Raw genomic sequence first — 10,982 nt, 5'->3', positions numbered from 1 at the left:
GCAGCACTGCGCAAGAAGCAGAAGAGACTCAGTGGTCTTTACACCCTCATGCCCAGGTTTCAGGCATGTTTCCCAGTGAGAAGAAACTGTACAGGGGATGCAGTTCCGCTCTATAATCCATTGTTTTAGAGTCTTTGTTTCTAAAATTTGGGTTTCTTTCCTTCATTTCTGGAAATGTAACACCATTTCTTAGATGCTTGTTTCCTGTTACTAGGGCCATCTACACAGACAAAAGACCATTTACAACCCAAAAGAAAATGTTGCCTGAGAATGAAGCTTGTTTGCATGTGGTAAGGCCTGAGTTCTCACACTGAGGCAACCAAAACCACAGCAGATGCTGATGTGTTGCAGGGATATTTTTAGGAGGGGTCCTTGGTGGAAGTAGTTCCAGCAGATGGCAATGGGATTTTGTCCAATGGCACGCAGGACATGGGGCAGGTGAGAAAGACAGTGGGATCAGTGAGTATTTGCTCCTTACCGTGCCAGAACTTTCACTCCAGTAAGGACGTTCTTGATCTTTCATTTCAATCCCCACAATTCCAAAAGATCATATGTCCTCTTTGGGACCATATGGTTGACCTGTCAGCACTTCAGGCGCCCTCCACCAAGGAGTCCCGACTACCGAGCACCGTCTGCTCTGCTCAGGGCTGAGCTGAGTAGAGAGGCCAAAACCACCTGAAGAGAAAGCAAAATATTGGTTTTATTTGAATTCTATGCAATTAGGAAAGCAAGCAAAAGAATTCCCCAGTAGAAGTTTGAAAATGTGCTGTTGAATCTCCTGGCATTGGTGACTTAAAAAATCCCCCCATTTTTTACACTGTCTCCAGTAGTGTCTTTTGTACTTTGGAAGTTTAAACTGGTAGTTCCCTCCCTCTGGAAGGAACACACACAGAGCAAGGCCACTCTTGACTCCTTGTTCCTTCTCCTACCTCTGTGTGCATTGCAACTGTGCCCTCAGCTCACAGTGGGTGTCCCTGCGCTGCCACCAGCACCATTTTTGGGGAGCTGGCTGTCCCTCCAAGCAGTCCCACACCCACATCCCTGGAATGCTGCTCCTGACCAAGAATACACTGACCCAGCTTGACAGAACCGTCGGTTTTGAGAAGGATGTTTCTGCTCTTCACATCTCGATGGATCACATGGTTTGAATGAAGAAAATAAAGTCCTTGCAGGCACTGAGCGAAGAAACAGAAAGAGGAGGGCAAAAATGAGTGATGTGATTTCATCCCACAGGAAAGGGGACAAAGAATCTAAAAGATTCCCTCTCCAGAAGAATGGGCAGTAATGGCAGAACACAGTGCCACTGAGAGGAAGAGCTTGCTGCTCCAACACTTGCAGAGCAGGACCTTTCTGAGAAAAGGCATGTCAGCTTCTGAAAGAGCAACAGCACCTGCTGTTGTAGACTGTTCCCTGCAAACCAGCCAGGATGACTGCTGCTGCAGTGCATGTGCTCAGAAGGAAAGAGCCTTTTGGCTGCACTTCTGTCCTTTTAAGCTGAGGACTGAGAGATACGAGTCTCTGTCTTTTTTCTTTGCTGATCGTTTCAAATCCTGCCACCAGCACCTTTGCTTTCACAGGCAAGGAATGCAGTGAAGACAGACTCCAGGCAAACATTTAGAAAGGCAAGGTGGAGAACAGCAAATACAAATACATGAGACAGAGCGAGAATCCAACAGCAGGAGAGAAGAGTACTGGCACTGAGTACAGGGAGTGCAGGGGCACTGGCAGGCCTTTCACTTGAGATGCTTTTACTTGCCCATAGCATACCAGCAACACAGAACCAAAGCTTGGCACAGGAAATCACTGCAGGTCTGAGCCCCTGTTTCCCAGACAATCCTGCCCAAGGCCTTGGAAACACAGATGGGATTGCTGACCTCCCGACTGATGGCTGCTGCCTCATCTTCACACAGGTAGGTCCTGCTGATGATATCGCTCAGGACGCCTCCATCCATGTACTCCAGCACCAGCCAGAGTTCCTCCCCCCGAAAGTAGCTGAAAGAAGGGAACAAGGGTGTGGAGATGAACATGCTTGGCTACGTTGCAGTGCAGACGGCTGGCACAGAGACTGATTTAGTACAATTCTTTGAAGAGTTCTCTTGAAAGGAAACAAAGCACGGGGAGATTCATTTCCAGGACAGGAGGACATCTTCCCCACCTTTCAGCATTTTGCCAAAAGAATGCCTTCCCAGTTGTAAACCAGAGAAGCGCCAGCTATAACCAATCCCAAAAGGGGCTTTCAGCATCAGGACCCTGACCTGTTTATGAGCAGGCTGAGCTCCAAGATGCCCCTCTCCCAGCTAAGGAAGGCTCCAGCCTCTGCAGTGCCTCCAGCCCTCAGGGGCAGGGCAGCGACCACAACAAGGCTGGCAAAGCCCAAGCATGAGCACTGACAGGCACTGATGGGCAGAAGCCAGAGTGAGCTTGAGCCCCGTACAAGCTTTTGCCCCCATTCAGGACACAACAGGATGGGCCTTGAGATCAGCCCCACCGAGGTGTGGATCAGTGTCTTTTCTGTCCCAACAGGTGATGGCAGACACAGAATCCCCTGGGCTCTGCTCTCAGCCCCACCAGGTCTTATCTGAGAGCACAGCACTGGCAGCTGTTAAGGGCAAGAGGCAGATTCATTGGGTTGTGCTGCAGAATCACAAAGGACTTGATGTGTTTTCCTAGAGACTGGTCTGAGCAGGGCTTGGCCCAGTAGCTAGGATTCTAACAGTCATGGGAAAGAGTGGGAATCTGGTATGGAAAAGCGCCATGGATCTGAGGAATATACCATGGCTGGTCTTGAGGCTCTCTGCTGAGAAACGCCTGCAGTACAGTTTTATCTGATCACGCCACTTGGATGTGTCTCTTGGACACATCTTGATATGCACAAAACTAGAAGATTAAATAAAAGTTGTTATAAAGATACTGCTTTTTTCTTTGGGGGCACGTGGAAAACACCTCATGCTCTTTATTTGTCCTGTAACCTCATGTACTTTCAAAAGAGTTCTTATTGGTAAAAAGATAGCATTCTCTTATTGACAAAATATAGCATTCTCATGAAAATAAACTTCAGATGTAGTAGTGGTAACAGTACCAATCATAAAAATGACATCAGCAAGACATGTAAGGCAGAAGGGCTCCTTCAGGATGGAGAAAAACAAACTCCACCAAAAATACCCCACAAAACAACAGAAAAAAAAATAAAGCAATCTAAAAGAAAACCAAGCACAAACCCCCACCAAAAAAAAAAAAAAAACCCCAAACCAAAAACCCTAAAAAACCAATAAAAAATCCCCAACCAAAAAGACAAAAGTCCAAAGCCAGTCCATTTCTCTGAAGTTATTTTTCTCTGATGACTGTTTGGAAGTCAGGAGTCTAAGGAGAATATAGCAAGCTAAAAATTCTGTTCAGTTTGGCCACGAGCACACAGGTCTCGCCTAGATCATTTGCTAGGTTACAGCCTTCTGCTGATGCAAGAACAATCCCTGCTTCAGCCTTCAGCAGAGAGGGAAGCTCAGGCAAACCCAAGCCAGTCCAAGGTGCCCTCAGAGGCAGCAGGAACACCCAGAGCACTCTCTCGCTGCCTCGGAGCGCAGCGCTTCCTCTGGGGACTCCTAAATGGCCCTGTGGCACCAAACTTAGGAGGAGCATTTGGTACAGCTCTGCTGACACCTGCACACAACACACTGTCCCTCAGACAAGAAACAGCCCAGACGTACCCAGCATCTCCAGGTACTTCTCCTCAGTCTGCTGTTCCAGGGAGATGAACAAACTGCCCGAGCTCGAGTTCCCAGGTGTCACAGAAGAGCTTCCTCGAGGTGATGCTGCTGTGGCAGCAGGTTCAGAGCCCATGATGTGCTGGACCTGGAGCATTTCTGGTGGGCACTGTTCCTGTGCCTCACTCCTAACTTGGGGTCCTTCATTGCCAGACATTCTCTGGAAGTCTGTGCAGGCTGCCCAGTGAGATCTCAACACTTGCAGCTCAAGTGAAACAGAAGAAAGCAGTCAGACACTGCAGCTTGTCCCTTTCAGCCAGGAGTCATCGACTGTGAGGAAAGGGAAAGAACAGATTGACAGAGGATACAGACAGCTTCTTTCAGTCTTCCATCTGGATCACCACGTTCCGCTGTGGAAACACCTCCAGAAACAAGGAAAGCGGGAACAGGCCAGCAGGAATCTATTTGGATGACTGCTGGCCAAAGGCCAAAGGACAAGTTTCACTGTCCAGGGCAGCAGTTGAGATTCAGCACACCAGGAAATGTCCCTCAGAGTGATTGTGATACAGAGTAGAGCAGGATGGCACTCAGAGGCATGGCCTCACTCCCTGCTACTTTGCACTGGAAAGGCAAGGAGGGCAGAAACCACCAGTTTGGTGACTGCAGTGACTGCATCCCTCTTTCACTCACTTGGTTTTCTAGAGCCTGAGGGAGGCAGATAGCTTCCTCTCTGATGATTTTCATGTCTTCCTCAAGCCTCTTCTCCAATGCCTTGATCCTGGCATCAGTTTTCTGCAGCTCTGCCTGCAGGTATTCCTTGATGTTCTGTAACCAAGGAGGAAGAGGACGCCTTGTGAGTAGAGTGGCTGCCATTCTTTCACTCACCTGGTCGTGTTGATCACCCCTCTGCTGATGGAGATTCTCCTCTTGAATTCTTCCCATGTCTTCCTTGTTCCTCCTCTTCAGTGCCATGATGGGACTCTGAGCTTCGGGCAGCTCTGCTTGTGGCTCTGCCTTGATGTTCTGTGCACACAGATGCAGAGCAAGTGACTGGGAGCTGCCATCAGGCTCAGCTTTTTCCTCTTTTAGCCTCAAAATCACATTGATTCATCCCCTTCCTTCTGCTTCTCTCCCCACATCTGCTTCCAATGTAACCCTCCTGTCGCAGGGCTGATCTCTGCAGATTCCAAGGCTCTGTGGGATTCCTGGCCTCCTCAGTCCCAAGAGCTGTGGTTTATGCCCTTCTTCCTGCCCTTCCCTCTGTGCCCTGGCCAGTCAGGCTTACCTGGCCTTTCTCCTTTCTCCACCTGCTGCCCGAGCTGCTCTTCCTGCTCTCAGGCTGGGAGCAGCTCTCCCTGAATCTGGCATGGCATCTCAGTTGAAGCAGTCTGCTCCTGCTCTCTCTGTAGAAGCACCTGCACAGAAAGCAGGGGAACATGGGTTTCAGCTTCCCATAGGACCTTTGTGGGCCAAGACTCAAAGAGTTTTGGGCTCACACATTCCCAAAGCACTGTGCTGCTGCTCTGCTGGGTCATTCTCTGTTCAAGGGGAGGCAGAGATTCCAAAGTGACCCTGGCTCTACAATCAGGGGCCATCTGGGAGTGAAGCTGCAGGAGACTCTCAGGCAGCTGCCAGGGAAGGTGTGGCATTTCTCAGGGGTCTGGTGAGGGCCTCCCTCTGCTTCTACCATGTCCTGTTTGTCTTTCAGTAGTGACTGACACCCTGCCCTGTCCCACAGCTCCATCCTGGCTCTGCAGGTGGCTTCCTGAGTGAGCTCACTCCTTGTCAGAGACACTTCTGGAGTTCTCTTCAGGCCTGCACCACCATTCTTGCCTTCCTGGTCATTCAGGAGACAAGGACACGTGCAAATATCCTCTGATGGATGTCACAGACACTCGATGGCCACCTCAGTATATGGAGGAGGACCAAGGTTTTTCTTCTCTCTCTTTTGTCAACTGAAAATTCTGACCAGCATTTAGACCCACGTGGCTCCCCAGCCACACAGATGTCCATTTCACTCCAGATACAGCAGGCACCATTGCAAGATGGCCTTCCTTTTTCGAGCAATAAAACACAGCAGTCAAGCACTTGCAGCTTCACTCCCAGTCTGGGCTCCATGGCACTTGCCAAAGCTGCAGACTGCACCAAAATATGCATCAACAGAAACTGGCCGCTTCTGCTTTTTGCCTCACAACGAGTCTTTGCAGCTCCGCACTTTGTTTCTTTGGCCACACAGTCAGGAATGGACCCCACAGCTGCATGGACCACACAATCCTCCCCTTGCAGCTTATCAAAAGCCAAAAGACAGCTGGTGCAAAAGAGATTGTACAAGTGAAGAAGCGCTCAAGGAAAGTGCAGACCGCATTCCCAAGCCAAACACACCTTTGCAAAAATGGAAAACCAACAAAACAAGGCCTGGCACCTCCAGCATTACCGCCTTTGCCCTTGGCCATAGCACTGCAGAAGCCAAGAGATAGAGGTTCCCTGAGCCAAGCAGCCAGATGCTCTCCCAGAGGCACCAGGCCTTTGCTGCCCCAACATGACAGCTCAAGGGCCAAGTTCTGTGCTCGCTGGCTGGAGGAAATCCCAAGCTCCTGGCAGGACTCCAGCACCCAGCATCCTCAGCCTGCAACAGCAAAGTGCTGGCTGCTCCAAAACTTGCAGCTCTGCCTTGCACTAAAGACAGCACCATACACAACTGGCACTTACAGCATCAGAATATCCAGGCTCTGGTGTGAGCACTGGTGGAGGCTAGCAGTCATCCACCTCAATTTGCTCCACTTTGGCTTCTCCTCCAGGAGCAGCAGGAGCCAGGGGAGAGACGGCTCTTGGTTCTGTCATCTGTGAGAAGAGAGGATCATGAGGGACAGCTGTTACCTATCATGTAGAATCTCATTTCTTTTCACATCTACCGCCACATCTTCTAAGAGGAAATCGTAAAGTTTTTTGGTAATGGGATTCTAAGTCACATCAGCCTCACCAACCAAATTAAAATTGGCTAATTCAATAGAATCCACTGTGGCTATGAATTCAATATTTCTTCTGGCTGCTACCAGCAAGCAAGGTCTTGGCAAAACAGAGCTTTTAGTTCTTGAAAGCACTGAAATGGAAAACTAGGAAAGTGGCAGCAATGCCTTTGCTATTGCTGCTGGACCTGGAAAAATAAAACTGTATCAGATTCCCAGCCAGGGCTGGAAAAGGGTAAGAAACATTGTGCAGAAGCATCTTTGCTTGCTGGAAAAAGAGGAAAATGAACAGGCCATTTCTTCCTCACAAAACAACGAGCTATCAAGGCCCCATATGGAAGCATCACCCACTCCACTGTCTAAACCTTTGGATGTAGTGAGGGGATGTTTGGCACTGAAACAGCCCTTGTGCTGAGCACTGTCATGCAGGGATTGATGCAAGTCTGCCGCTGTTGAAGTGAAGGGAGAAGACCCATCCTCTGATCAGCATCGAACTCCGATGTATTCATCCATCATACACAGTTTATAACAGCGTTAATTAGGCTCATACATATTGCAAAACCCGAGCTCATCATAGGTTACAGATTACACATTAATCCCTCCTTTTCTTTTCAATACCTGTGGTTTGTTATTGAAACCAAGATTTGTTTTCTCACCCTGGTATGAATGGTTCTCAAGGCCTTCATGTTTGTCACTTTTGCTTTCCCAAAACTTATCCAAGGACAAGATATTTGCCTGTTATGAAAAAACAGCCTGAGAACTTTGTTGTTTACAGAAATGTGCCTGAGAACTTTGTTGTTCACAGAAACAGGCTTTGAGAATTTGCTCCTCACAGCTGCCTTTTACTTTTCCATCAGCTGGATATTTTCATTGCCTTTTTTCCTTCAAGCCATGTCTGAGCAAAATTCTCCAACATGCCTCAAGAGCCTCCCACTGTCCAGGCTAAAGCTCCCTCAGCACCTCCTCCCTGGCCTTGTGCTGCACCCCCTTGCCCAGCTCCCCTGTCCTTCTGTGCACACGCTGCAGCCCCTCCATGACTTTCTGCTCCCCAGGGCCCACGAGTGCACACAGCACTCCAGCTGTGGCCGCAGCGCTGCCCAGCACAGGGCCACGCTCACTGCCCTGCTCCTGCTGCCCCACTGCTGCTGGCACAGCCACCATGCCCTTGGCCTTCTTGGCCCCCTGGCCACACGCTGCCTCATCTTCAGCTGCTCAAGGCCGCCAGCACCCCTGGCTCCTTTAGGCCCATGCAGCTCCCCAGTCACAAAGGTGCCCATTTCGCTTCAGATACTGCAGGCACCATTGCAAGATGGCCTTCCTGTTCTATAATGATATCTTATAATTAGATATCATAAATTTTGGTAGGAACAGTATTCTAAGGCACTCTGACTAAATTAAAATGGTCTAAGTCAACTGTAAATGAAATTGCTCTTAAATAAATATTACACCCTATGTGTTGTCAGCAAGCAAGATTCTTTCTGTAAAAGTAGGTTTCTAGTTCTTCAAAGCTCTGTGATGGAATTTTCAAAATATCCATCTCTGGCTTTGGTATTTTTGTTGCACGCATGAAAATGGATTTTCATTCAGCCTTCCTAGCAGGCCCTCTACACTCTATTGCTGCTGGCCAAGCTCTCAGCTCCCTCTACAATTCTTAAACACCAGGAACATGAAATGTCCTTTTCTCACTCACCTCAGGATCAGCACCTCTGAATACACGCCTCAGGTGACCTGTGGTGGGCAGGGAAAATGAGTCAGATGCTGTGAGAAAACTGCCTGGGCTGCTGAATCCAACAGAACAAGTCAACCCAAACAGAGATGATTTCCCATTTCATAACATCCCTCCCAGAGACACATTTCATTCACAGAGCCTGCAAGAGATCAGGTCTATATTCTTGGTTGTGCCTACACTTTGGCCTATTTTGCCAATAAATGTCTACAAACATGACCAAGACAATGCAAACTGTTCTTTAACACTCAATGCTCCTGTTCTAGAAAACACATAAAACGGCTTTTAAAATCCTCTTCTTCAGGTCTTTTCCTTTTTTTAATCAGTTGCATGCACTAATCCTCATTTACTTGCTGGAAACAGTTGCCCAGAAAAGCTTCCACAAAATCCCCCTGAGCTGTGGCAGACACTCACTGCTTTCAAGTTTGCATTTCCTTGCAAAGGGAATCACTATTTAAGCACTTGGTAAAAGGTCAAGCTACACAGTCAAGTCCTTTCATGGCTGTCCTGGGGTGACGTTATGATGCTTGTATCCCCATTCATATGTTCTGTGCCTTTAAGACTGTCTCTGAAGAGTGAAAGTTTTGTTTGGCTTTCTCTTATCAGGGACACAGAGACGGGAAATACATGGGGCTGTTTTGGCTTTTTGCTTTTGGCTTTCTGCTTTGCTCTCTCTCTCTATCTTACTGCTCTTGCTTCTGCTTACTTTTGCTTCTGCTCATTAGCTAGTTCTAGCTAAACAGTCCAAATTCCTTCCTGGACTATTTCTCCTTTTTCTTCGACCATCTCGAACCTGCTCTGGACTGGGGCCTGGGAACACCGAGGGTTTGCACCGTTTGGCTGCAGCAGCTGCCCCAGCGCCGGAGGGACTGAGAACGGAGCAACCACCCCCGAAAGAGACTTTCTGATTTTGTCATCTTTTTCAGAGTGGTGTCATCCGGTATTGTTCATTCTGTGTGGTGGGGGGTGCTGTGCCTGTTAAATAAACAGGTTCTTTCCACTTCTCTCCAAGGAATTTCTTCCCGAACCAGTTGGGGGGAGGGGTCGTGTGGGTTTGCTTTCTGGAGGGGCCTCCTTTGGAGATTCTCTACCAAATTTGCCCTAAACCAGGACATTAAGGAAGGAGGTTGATATTTCAGGGTTGTGACTGCTGAAAGCAGCTCGTTTCTGGAGGTGTCCAGAACTGGGAGTGGCTCCTTTTCTCACCTGCCTGCAGAAAAGGAAGTTGCAAAGTGGGAATTTCATTTGTGGAGATGGCCGCCAGGGGTGTTTGCCAAGAGATGGGCTGGCAGAGAGGCAAGTCTCATGCTAAACTGGCTGTGTGTTTGTTTTGATGTTGGGGAGGGTCAGAGATGCAGACACAGACACCAGCTGAAGGAACAGTGCAATTTACTGTAATGCAAAAGTGCAAAAAAGAGTCAGGAAAGGATAAGCTAAGCAATGCACCTCAGCATTATTACAAAAGGGTGCCTCTGTTTATTAAGGAAGATACATCACCAGGTACCCCAATGCTTTCCCCTTCATCCAGTGCTGCACATCAGCTGGGGGAAGCTGTCCCAGCCAAGCCCTGCAAAGCCAGGGCCAGGAACCGGGAAATGCTGCGGTGCCTCCACCTTTGCCAGCCACGAGGCTCCCGAGTGCGCTGTGACAGTAGCCCGGCTCTGACAGTGCTGGACGAGCAATGTGCCAGAGCTTCTGCTGGGGACAGCTGGTTTCATTCTCCTCTTGGTTTTGTCCTTGAGCCTCCCAGGGCTCAAGAAGGAACCAAGGCCAGGTGTGGCCTTGTTCATTTTCCTCATGCAGAAGGGTGAAGATGTGTTTCACCAGTGAATGGATGCAACAATAATTTTGATAATAGTACTTGGTTAAGGAGCAGATACATAGAACATTGTGTTGGAAAGATCATCTAGAGGGCAGCTTTGGCTCACGTCCTGTTGTGGACGCTTCAGTCAGGGTCTGTTGTTCAGGCCTTAGTCCTTTGGTATTCTGCGGTGCACATCAATGCTGTGCAGAGCTGGAAACAAACAAGTCTGTCTTTAGCACATTTGAGACAGGGAACAGGATTAGCCCTGCAAGGCCAGGCTAGGGCCAAGAGCAGAAGGCCAGCACCCTGCTTTTGCCCACAGGCAGCCCTGCAGAGCAAGCAGCCACTCCTGCCCAGGGCTGAGGTGCCCGAAGCTGCCTCCCCGCTGTGCAGCTCTGCAGAGCCCGCGGAGCGCAGGGTCCTGGGCAGCCAGGGCAGCCCGGCTGCCTTGGAGCACAAGGAGTGGCCCAGAGAGAAGCTGCTGCCCTTTGCTTTGGAACTGTTCCTCAGAGTCTTGTCATTAATCCACAGTGTCTGATGTGTTCTCCTTCCCTCTCCCAAATTTAACACAGCTTTTTGAGTGAAATTGACTGAAGTAGCTTCTGCTGCTGCTGGTGGTGCTTTTGTCTGCGGGTGAGGGCAGGTGATTTGAACCAAGGATGGAGTCCATTGTTAACACCCCAGCTTTGCCAAGTCAGGAAAACCATTCACAACTGGGCTGCCAGTGCTGAGCAGTTTTCCTACTTTTTGGAAAGCTATGACCTTTAGAAACCCAAGAGATTTTC

The sequence above is a fragment of the Zonotrichia albicollis genome, chromosome Z, assembly GCF_047830755.1.
Source record: "Zonotrichia albicollis isolate bZonAlb1 chromosome Z, bZonAlb1.hap1, whole genome shotgun sequence".
In the NCBI taxonomy this organism is placed as follows: Eukaryota; Metazoa; Chordata; class Aves; order Passeriformes; family Passerellidae; genus Zonotrichia; species Zonotrichia albicollis.
This window is presented reverse-complemented; position numbering follows the sequence as displayed.